This window comes from Choloepus didactylus, chromosome 15 (genome assembly GCF_015220235.1).
Source record: "Choloepus didactylus isolate mChoDid1 chromosome 15, mChoDid1.pri, whole genome shotgun sequence".
Taxonomy (NCBI): Eukaryota; Metazoa; Chordata; class Mammalia; order Pilosa; family Megalonychidae; genus Choloepus; species Choloepus didactylus.
Window position 1 is genome coordinate 52,073,556 of NC_051321.1, and position 11,860 is coordinate 52,085,415.

An 11,860-nucleotide genomic window follows, 5' to 3' on the forward strand; every position below is an offset into this window, starting at 1 on the left:
AAGCAAGAAAAAGACTCAGGATATATGCAGTGAGTTTACCAAAACCCAGTAATTTGCACAGATTTTTACTGTTGGGAACCTACTCAAAATCAAATGACCAGTTTTACAGATCAGTGAGTACTGGCAGAATTCTAATATCAAATAACCAACATAACCTGATAGCATGGCAGTCCACTGTCATTTCCATTTTTTCTAACAATAAATACACATATATCCAGAGATCGATTCCATATTATGTTCAAGTAAAATTGTCTAATAACCTCCCTGGTGCTCTTTCTTTTAATTCTTATCTACTTAATTATCTATCTGATAATGATCATTTAAATTGGTAAAACTCTGATTACATTACATCCTTCAGTTCAGAGTGACATTTGGGTAAAACTGGATGCATTTCTAAGGCCAAAGACAATCTGAGAGATTGTCTTTAGTAATCAGCTTTTAGAACTGAACACAGTTCCAAGACTTTATTTTCCACTAAACCTGTGAGTCAATTTCACTGTAACTTTTAATCGATACTTCTGTGTAGTAAAGAAGGCTGAAGGACACTGTTTTGCTCTGAAAACAGATGAAAAAAGGAAGCTATATAAATGCTATAGTTTTAAGTGCAAATCTAATGAAGTCAAGATAGAATGTAGAGTCCTTATAAAAGGAAATACAATTATTTCTAATAACTGTGCTTTCATTTCAGTTAATTTTTGAACAAGTATAATAATGGAGAATAAATACAATTTCAGGTAAAAGCCTTTTTTTTTTTTTTTTTAATTATAGCAACTCAAAGCAACAGAAAAACTGAGCACTAGACTATCTGGCTCACTTTGGTACCTTTGTCTATTGCTCTGCTTGTTTGGTTGTTTCTTTTTTAATTGAACCAGTCATTCACAAGGAAAATTCACTTAGATAAAACTTTCTCATGTATCCTTTCACAGGATTTAAGGCAGATATTATTTGTAGGTAGTTTTGTGTAAATTTCTTTTCCTGGCACTGCATAACTTAAAATTCCTGAGACTGTTCTAATAGCAAAAATAAATTAATAATTTATCTGTATTTTTATTTAAATAAATGAAAATATGTATTTTCCCTTTTCAGGATCATGAAAAACATTTTGGTTATAGGAGAACAACTTTGTATACACTTAAAACTATCAGCAATCATATCAGCTTTTATAGTTTTCTACTGCTCTTCTCCAAAACACCTGTTTAGAGAAGCCTGAACTGTGTCAAGCTCTACCATAAGCATCTTATTTGAATTATCTCACTAAATTCTTGCAGTCCTCATGGGGTGGTAGCAATGAGGAAACTGAGGCACAGACAGTTGAAGAAAAATGCCCAGTCTCACAGCAATTAAACACTGGAGACTGGAAGCTCAATTACTGACTGTTAACCACTATTTTGTGCTGACATAAAAAGGTACAGGGAAAGTAAGCATAGGGAAAGCAAAGCTCAAATATAAAACTTTTGAGCTCCAATATCCCAATCTAGATGAATACACATAAATAAAATATGTCTATGCATGATTACAAAAGAATCAGGAAGAAGAACTTCTTATACAGTTTATAAAACAGAAAGGAGTTCAATCGAGTTTGGAGATAAGTTAAAAATTAAATATGTGCACATGCAAATAACAAAAGCATGACTGTAAATGTATCCTGACAACACTGTGCAGGTAAAACTTTGTTTTCTGAAAAACTATACCTTGCAACAAAGGGCACATTATACGTCAACATATCAGATCCAATATTCCCAGTGACTTAAATGATAAAAATAAGGATTCATTCCTTTGGCTATGGAAAAAATAAGAGCATCAAATAGCAATGCACTAACCTTCTGAGAATGTAAAATATAAACTTACAAAGTAAGGCAACAATAAAATATTTTAGCCAGTAATAGCCTGTGAAAACTATGACAGAATAGTAAAATCCTTAAATGGAAACTGGTGCTGGGAATTAAAAGTCATATTCTGCTAGATGTGAAATCAGTGACATGAATCAGAAGTCTTAAAATTATGGCTGATAGTATTTCTTTGTAATACAAGGAAAGGCCCTTACAATGTAGGAATCAAGAACACAGTATCTGGAGCCAGAACACCTTAGTTTAAATCCACACTCTTAGTAACTGGGTAACTTTGGACAAGTGTTTTAACCTTGCTGAGTCTATATTTTCTTACGTATTAAATGAGGAAAATAATAGGACTTACTTTATGAAATTATAAAGATTAAATGAGTTAAAACTTGTGAAACAGTTAAAATAGTACCTAGCATAAAATAATTGCTACACAATAATTACATTATTTTGCTTATCTTATATTTTCTAAATTTTCTAGTCTAAGCATGCAATATTTTGAAAACTTAAAATTATTACATATATTTTCACATTTTTAAAATGTGTTTTTGAAATGCTTATCCCATAGAAAAATGTATCATCCCACAAGAAGAATAGTGCATAACGTGGAAGTCATAGATAGTATTAATTGCACAAATATTAGAATACACATCATTTAATTGTTTTAAACTCATTACAGTAGGTTTTTCTTAGCCAACTTTTCATTTATTAATTAACTATTGCCTATCTTAGTTAGTCTCCATTCTTAGGACTTAGTTCCTAAACCTATGATCTTTTTTTATCCCATCTGGAAGATTGGTAAAAGTCCTCATAGCTGGAAGAATACTCCTGAACTCTTGCCCTGCCTTTTAGTTAATCAACATGTCACTACCTAAGGAAATGTCTACAATTAATACCACAGACTCACTGCACTTTTTCAACACACTTAATCAATTATTTTTAAAATACAGTATATACAATGGGTTTGTAATTCTTTAATATATACCAAATGCCACCAGTATGACATGATCCAGATATACTGTAAATATCAATAAAAATATCATCCTGGATCTAAGTACACATCACATAATCCACAATTATGTAGGAAGTCTGAGAATTGTGGACATTCTTTTAAAATATTAGTTTTATTTGTATTTGTGTCTTTGTGCATCTGCATAGAGGTAACTTTTATAGCTCTGGTTACAAAAATGTGGAATCAACTTATACTCACTTTTATCCTCACAAAAAGATCAGCAAGTGTACACATCTATAAAGGTTTTAAATATTACTCTTCCTTTCTCAGCTATTACAAAATTAAGTATCTTAGGGAAAATCAGTAATACTCAGTAAGCATGATGTTTCATTTTAGTTATTACAGTAATTATTACATCTAGTTATTGCAATTTTCAGAATTTTAGAAAGTGGAAATCAATAATTCTGAGAGTCACATTTGGATATTTGTATCCTAAGCATTGACAATTTTATTGTCAATAAGTCAGTACAATACATAGTCAGAAAATATAGTATAGTTTAATCATGACTTTCTCCAGTATAGTGATATTCATACAAAAAAGCTTTAAGAAATAAAGTGCAGATTTCTAAACATTAGTAAATTATGTATTATTTAATTACTGTCTTATAACAATTAACAAAAATTGTTAATAATTTGCAGGCACAAGGCAATCTATTGAATTTTGTTTTTGTTTAGATGTTGTATTATAATTTTCATTTAAAAATAAATACTAGCATAACTTTTTTGTTACCATATCCCTTTCCAAATAAATATGATCTGGCTATCCATAAATAAATATTAATTTCTCATAGAAAACAACTTAATGGAAAACAATGAGTATTGGCTTTCCAGGTCTATTGCACAGTTGCAGCTAATATACAATTTAGCGGTGGTATAGTAATTAATATATTATTTTTTCAACTGCAATAAATTGCAAGGCATTAACAACTATAACATTTAAAAATTCAGTTGCTTAAAATATAGTGTAGATTGATATCAGATCAAATTTATGCATACACCTTATATTTAATAATTAATTAATCATTCAAAAAATTCTCTCCTTGGTGGCAATGGGGAAAGGAATTGAGAGTGGAAAGGCGGGAAGTGGTAGTTAGAAAAAGTTCAATAAATGTAGGAGAAAATTTTACAACATGTGTATGCATATATATAATTTCTTCTTATATTTTGTAATACCAATGAAAAAAACAATATGAGAAAATGACTTAGGAAGCCCTGTTGTGCATCATTCAAAATTAAATCTATTACATGGTAACCAAAAGTTAAACTTCCTTCTACTTCCTTGCTTCATTCCTAAAAGGAATTCAACAGTGAAAAAGAGCTGGGGAGTTAAGTGAACAGTTCCTAAATAAGAATTGTAGGAAAGTGAGAAAACACCTAAAGTCACATAAGTCATTTCTAATGTTTTATTCATCTTTAAAGCACAAGCCAATACATCTAGGTCACTCTATTTTATGTGGCTGTAGAATGCAGTCCAGAAATATCTCAGTATAAGAGTGTTTTCATGTAATTTGTAAGATATTTTATTTAAATCATGTGGCTGGCCAACCACAGCCATTTCACTCTATAAATAACTACGAAGATATAATTCTTAGAAGACCATTATGTTACAAAGTTTCAAGAATTAAGGAAACAAAAAACAGAATTTCACCAGCAATTGAACTTTTAAATGGCATCATCTAAAGCAATTTCTCAAAATCTCTGGCAAAAGGACCACAAAAAATACGTAGGCAAATATCCTCCTTCCACTCCCAAAGACAATAGGGACTCGGTGCAGTCACCATGACATGTCCTGTCTCTTGGATTTCTTCTATCACAGTTCTGTCTTATAGTCTATAAAACTCATAAAACTTGCCAAACAGGCAAAGCAAGAGAGAGGATCTAACATGTTGTCCACCTTTCGGATTTATCTCTGGTACCTCAATCCCACTTCCTGTTCTCCAGAGTTATTCTGCCCTATTAATTAATTAATTAATTAATTAATGCCCTACTATCAAACTTGACCAAATCCTAGTTGTATACTCAAGTTCTTATTCCTTGCTTGCAACTGACTTAAGTTATTGAATAGGCTCTGGAACTCCAAATAAAAAACACCAAGTAACAGAGACTGGCAGACCTCATTCATGTTATAGAACTTACCTTACATACTAGTGTCTAACATTTGTGAGACTTTAAGTTGTAGGCTTTTTATCTAAGGGCTTGAAAATGCTGCACTGGAGACGTGTTAAGCTGTGTCTTCTTCTACTGTCCTCTTTTTAAAAGCAAAACAGTCCTGTAAAGGAATCCATTAAAGTTCTAACTTAGTGCAAAAGAGTTTTTTTTTCACCTTGCATTGGGTGAATTCAATGTGAATGCAGATGGTATACAGGGAAGAGGAGACATTCTGATTTTATACCATAGAACAGAGCTGAAAGTATAAATAACATTACAGTTAATAGGTGTCTGTTTATGTAAGCATGTTTCTTTATGTTGTACATGGATTTCCTTAGGTTATGACATCATCTATAGATAATGTGATTTATTTCAGGGCACAGAGAAAGGGGGGAGAAGAGAAAAGATACGAGTTGTAGCTTCTAAGTTCTCCTGGAGAGAGACTGGAAATCACTTTATAAAAGGCCATCCTTGGCAATTATGGGCACTCAGTCTTTCCTACAGATAGTAAACACTGGTTTGAAAATCTGTGTGAAAACTGATCACTAGAGAAAAGTCAAATGTTCCCATTGGTACAGATGTAGCTAAAGATGGCTCAAGGATAGAATTATTGATGATTTTATTCATCACAATAGCGCTATCATGTGGGCTAGTCTCTCTCAAACCTTGAGGAGTGTGCACTATGTGGCATAAAAAGGGGCTTCTAGATCTCCAGAGCAAATTTCTATATATTTTTGTACATAGAAAAAGATTGTCTTTTCCATTAGTGCTTCCTTTACTTTAGAAAAATGTTCCTTGAAATAGCGCAGGAATGCCGGAGGCTTTTGAACTATGTTTCATCTCAATATATCAAGCACAACATCTGTGATTTGGGATTAAAATAAAGCAAAAACATACCTCTGTTAGGTTAGGTTACTTTGCTGGTTTAAACTAATTTTGTGATTTCCTTCCCAGGTTTCTAACTTCTCAGAATACCACCAACCACCTAAAAGAGGTTGTTGTTGGAGTCTCAACAAACACAAAAACGAACACAAAACTCAAAACTGAGCTTATAATTCACATTAACCAGCACCATGCATTACCTATAAGGACATATCTCACTAAAGAACACAGACTGATTTGGTTTAATTTGAACATGCGCATATTTTAAAACAGTAGTCAACCAACAATTTGATACAGCATACGACAGTCTGGAAAATCCAGTAGACTAAACTGTGTGGGTTACATGTGTGTGTGATTTTAAATAAGCAAATACAATATCTTCTTCAATCTGTGTGTGATGATCTTTATTATTGCACAAACTGTGTAAATAATTAAAAGCACTAACTGCTTCCTATTGCAGAAAAAGTCTGTATAAGTAGAGTCAAATAAGAAAATACTGTTAAAAAATAATAATTGAGAAGTCTAATACCCAGATTGTCAATGAACACTACAGAAATTGAAGTCCAAGTTAATAAATGGCCAATATCCTTTGTCTGGAAAAAAGGTGGATAAACTAGGAATTTCTTGACATATCTATTACAAAAAAAAAAAAAAAAAAAAAAAGGCAAAACAAATAAAGAAATGACCAATTTCCCCGTGTTCACAATTTCACTAATTACCTTTGTGAAGTTTTATTAACTGGAATAAAGCAATATAAGAGAAAAACTTGACTGTAGAATTTTAAGTTTTAATTGGTCTTTGTATAAGTTCATGTAAGCTATCTGGATTTCTTTGCACTATTAGGAAAAGATAAATACATAAAATATGAAATAAATACACTAGCATTTTACAAAGTATCTTCTCTCCAGTGAGGAAGGGATCATTTTAATTTTTAGTTAAAGCTATAAACTAGCCAAACCCATCAGCACGTTGTTTTGTTTTGTTTTTTTAACTTAAGATCTCAATAATCTTGAAACATTCCCAATACCTCAATATTAGTGCCTCCCTGTTTTAAATCTCCAAATGTCATAATTCAGCACTGCAAATTATAGAAGTTTGGTATTTGAGAATAGCTGTTTCCTAACAGGACAGACATGGCATAATAATGGCATTGGTAATGGAAAACAAGGATAATTCAAGGAGATAACAAATACTGAGGAAAGTTTTCAGATTAATTTATTTGTGTGATATCTCCCTCAATAAAGCAGACTCATAAACGCTAGGCTTGAGTTTTTCACAGGACAATTCTTGAACTAAAAGAATGGGAATCATCCTGTGGTGTTAAACGCATGCAGCTAATTGTCTCCTTGTAAACCAGTTTCTCAGATGTCAGGGATAATAAATCTAAATTGTTATGCATCCCCTGGTACTGTTTTATGTGCTCTAAAATTTGAGAAAAAATTGTTCTTGACCCAAAGTCTAAAAACTTTATTTGAAAGTCAATGACTACAAATGAGAGTTGTTTATTCTCTTGGGATTCTCAATTCTCTTCAAAGCATTTATCAAGGAAGAATCCTGCGCTCTGAGATAAACCTCTCATGCAGATCTAAGTTAGGGGGGCTGATTTATTCTGAAAATAATCCACACTCTAAACATACACACATACATCTCAGAACTTGGACTTATTTCCTTCTTTTCTGTAGTGTCCCAGTTCTCTGAAGTCCAGTTCATGCTGGACTTAATATTAGTCTCATCATTTCAATTGTACTCTAGCTTCCCCTTCTCCACCTGGCTCAGCTGTCCCTCCAGCAACTGCACAAAATATACTGTCAAAGATTGAACTTATTTCAATACAGGGCAACCTCAACTCAGAGCTGCCCTTTGAGAAAAAAACACATGAGTGGCATGGCCTATAACACAGAGGGAGATAAAAAAGGATCTAGACTGAAAGCATCAAGTGTATAGAAGCAGGGCCAAGAAAAACAAACAAACAAAACAAAACCCAGCTCTAGATCCCACTAATTGCACCTTAAGTGAAGCATACTTTGCAGAACAGATATGATATTGTTCAATGAGGCTAGATCTTGGATCTTGTCTCCCTTGCTTTACAGGGCATCCTAGAATCTACAGTTCACAGGTGTAACGAAGTGAAAAAAATGCATCCAACATTATTCGATTCCCACAAATGAAATCAGAAATGAAATGTAACAGCAGTCTCTCTATAGAACCAAGTACTGAAAGCTCAGAATACTAACTGGTTCATTTATTTCACTGATTACCATATGTAGATATGAAATCCCAGGCACTGATTGTCAATAAACCACCCACTTAAAGTTAACTTGTCTTTCTGTTTTCATTTATGCATCCATATACTTGCCACATAAGTTTCAATTTTGATTTTTCTTTTTTATTTCCCCAGAGTTCACAAATATCATTTGCAGAATTATCAAGGGCTATTTTTATCACTTCATGTAATTCTTGTTATTAGCTAATATGCAACAGTAGGGATCATTTACACACACTATGTACAAAATCTTCCCATGCTGGATTGCACCCCAGATTCAGTTCTACATCAAGTTACCTCTCTCAACCAAAAAGGACCATGTATTTAAATTAAAAGTTCAGGCAAGGCTGAAAACTGCAAAATATTTTATAATCCCTGCAGTTTGTAAAACTGTTCCATTCTCTTTACACTCACAGTGGTTTGTTACTTAGGCAGCACAGGAATGAGAGAGAGAGAGAGAGAGAGAGAGAGAGAGAGAGAGAGGGAGATGGCGGGAGGGAAAGAGAAAAGGAGGAAGGTAGAAAGAAGGGAAGGAAGAAGAAAGAAAACTGCCATGACCTTCACATCTAATATTTTAAAATAGAAGGGGGTGAGGCACCACTCAGGTTTGCACATACTGGAGCAAGCCACATCTCTATGCACTATATTATATGAATCATAAGAAAACTTGCAGGGGGAAAACTTTTAGGGAAAAATGAAGATGATTTCCAAGCTGCTATTGACACTGACACTTATTTCCCATAATTCTTACCCTCAGGAAACACATCTTTCAAGAAACTGAATAAAATCAACTTAGACCTCCTTAAGATCTGCCTGCTATCAACTTTCTGGAGAAGCTCACGTATGCCCAATATGACCAAATGCAGGGGGCAAGGCATTCAGGCGATGAGCCAGGGAAAGACAGTCCACCTCGAGGGTGTCCTGGGTTTGGTTATTCCTGAGCCTGCATCCGAAAAGGAGGGTGCGATGAGAAATGAGGGAGAGAAGAAGGCCTTGGCTCCATGAAACCTGACACCCTCTCTTGGAATCTGAGCTGAGCGCTCCATTCAGACTCCCACCCCCTTGCCTACCTCGGGGCTCCTGTAAGCATATGCTGGCGTCCTTCCCTCTGCTCCTTCTGCAGCAACAGACGCACAGATCCCGAGCAGCCTAGGAGTCTGGGTCCCGCAGAGCGCTCCAGCCAAGCGCTTCTCTCCACTAGTTACCAAATAAGAAGAGGAGACAGAGACGCACAACCAGAATGATCATTAAAATCCAGTTTTCAGATATCGGAGTTCCGAGAGGTTCCAGCTCCTCTTCTGCGCCCTTATCCAGTTCCTCTGCCTGCCAAAGGGTCACCCAGGGAGCCCCTGGCAGCAGCTCCTTCCCTTCTGCTTCGCCTGATCGCGCCAATCTCCGTCGCCGCTGCCACACTGCGCGCCCCGCTATCCACTCACCGCACAGAGAGGACTGGCAGAGACAGTGCAGGGGGGAGGAGAATTATGGATTAAAAGGATATATTTTTTCGGGTAACGGAGAAAAACTTTGATGTTGGAACAGCACTCACAGGACTGAGAAGAAACCAAAACAAGTTGCAGGTGCGGAGGCGGAGAGGCCGCTTTCACAAGCAGTTAGAAAATCACCCCCCACCAAAATAAGAGAGAGGAAGCTCCCAGGTCCTCGAGCGATTCTCGAGCGCACTTCACAATCCTTGTTCCTGAGTCCACCGGAAAACCACAGAGCATGGGAAGTCCTGTTGGTTCACGCCCGGAGCACAAGTACCAAATGCACCTCCCCTTTGGAGAGGCTGGCGGGGACTCGATGCAAAGAGGACAGAGATAAACGCAGAGCCAGCAAGAGCGAGTAGAGCCCGAATTGCCGCCTGTAAGAGCAGAGACACTTCTCCCTTCAGGCAAAGTGACTGCTACAAAGTCTGTTCCCTCCTGCGCAGGGACTGAGACATTTAAGGGCCTGAATGGACGCCAGCACCAGACGAGATCCTGGGTTGAGCGCCAGGGCTCCCCGCCCAGCGGATTGCAGTGCACATAGGACGAGCTGTTGCTGGTACGGTTGAGGGTGGTTTCGGGGAGAAAACAGCGCTGGTGGCGCTGCGGAGCATCAACCACCGGAGCCCATCATCGGCGACAGTGTACTGGTGGCATTTCTGCCGTGGGTGCGCTGCCGAATTGAACAGAGCCACAGCTGCGTGGAGAGGGCTCTGGCCACGCTGCGCGCGCGCGCATCCCATATGGTGTCACCAAGGCGCTCAACACCTGGTTTTCACGGAGATCACTTTCCACATCTGGCTCCTTTCAATCAGCATTCTGGATTCATTCCACAAAGTTAGTTAAAATCCACCGAGACGCGTTTCACATGTAAAGGATTAGACTTTCCAGTATGGAAATTCCAAACAAGGTAACATTCAATCTTCCCTTTAGCCCCTACATGTCTACTTCCAAAGTCAAGAGTCGCAATTAATAAAACTATTCAACTGTTCAAATGACCCTTAATCGTTTTCTTAGTTGATTTTCATACCTATGTTAGTAATTCAAGAGCCTTTACACAAGGAAGTAGTATTTATAAAGCAATAGGTTACTATAAGGGGGATTTTCCAAGGTTTTTATAACAATTTCCAGGTTGGTGGTAAGGAATGCAATTCCCAGACTCAGAAATACAATGAAAAATGGATCATGTCTCCTTTCCCTGTGTAAAATGATCAAATGTGTTTCCAACTAATTTTTACATTTTATTGCCAGCACAGTGATAAATCAGCTATGTTTTTAAAGGTAAAAAATCAGCTTAAAGAGAGGTGGAGAAATAATCCAGAAAACTGGATTTGACATTCCTGCAGCCCTTTGCTCGACTTCCCTTCATGGAAAGCAAATTACCATCTGAGTACACAAATTAAGTGCCCTCGTTGCTCTATGCTGTGGATCTTGAGACTTGAAGAGGGTGTAACAGAATGTAGAGACCCAAGACCAAAGGACATGATAGATACACACGCGCGCGCGCGCACACACACACACACCTTGCGCAGTTCCAACCTAACCAAGGAAGGGTATCCTTGATCACAGTCACTCAAACCCTTTTAAAAATGGCATGAACACAAATTCCGCCAGAGAGCAGACTCCGTATTTGTTGCATTTTGCTCAACTGCCCAAATGAACCGCTCCGCTCCCTCTAGCGGCTGTCCAGGGGAAACACTTGGGGTGTTTGTGTGTCCGCGGGGGTGAAGGTGGGGGCGGGGGTGGGTTTGATCACTGACAATACAAATATCTGCCTGCTCTTCTGCGTCACTCCATTCCTCTCCCAGCTAGCACAGTTCACCCAGAGGCTTCATTACGAGCTTCTAGAGCTTGGTATTCCTCCTCCAACGTTGGTCCTGAGCTGGGAGGGTCTGACCAAACTTTTGGAGAGGCATTACTATAATAACGTTGACAACTTTGTAAACTAGCAACAGCGACAGAAATGTTGCGAAATATACCCAGCTTTTTACCAAAGTGGTGTTGGGAGCCGGGGAAGACACCGGGAGCCGAGGGTGGGTTGGAGGGGGGGACGGACAGAACTTTCAGCGACTTTAGAAAAACGTTAGCACCAGAGATCAACTTTAATTCCACCCCCCATCCCTACCCCAAATAAGCAGGCTTTACTGACGCTTCCTAAGCTCAGGGTTCCCTCAAAATGCTTTTGGATTGGGGGGGGAGGGGAATTCCTCTCACTGAACCAAGCAAGAATGCC

At 37.2% G+C, this 11,860-nt stretch overlaps 1 protein-coding gene across 6 annotated transcripts in view; it reads right to left on the reverse strand.

Moving 5' to 3' along the window:
- The window catches only part of PCDH15 (protocadherin related 15), a 1,822,477-nt gene extending 1,812,147 nt beyond the window's left edge, over window positions 1-10,330 (reverse strand). For 5 of the 6 annotated variants that reach the window (XM_037804907.1, XM_037804908.1, XM_037804905.1 and 2 more), the window contains exon 1: window positions 9,214-10,330. The gene's annotated coding sequence lies outside the window, so the exon portion shown is untranslated. The remainder of the gene's footprint in view (window positions 1-9,213) is intronic. The other variant, XM_037804906.1, reaches the window with a different exon arrangement.
- Window positions 10,331-11,860: the final 1,530 nt, after the last annotated feature.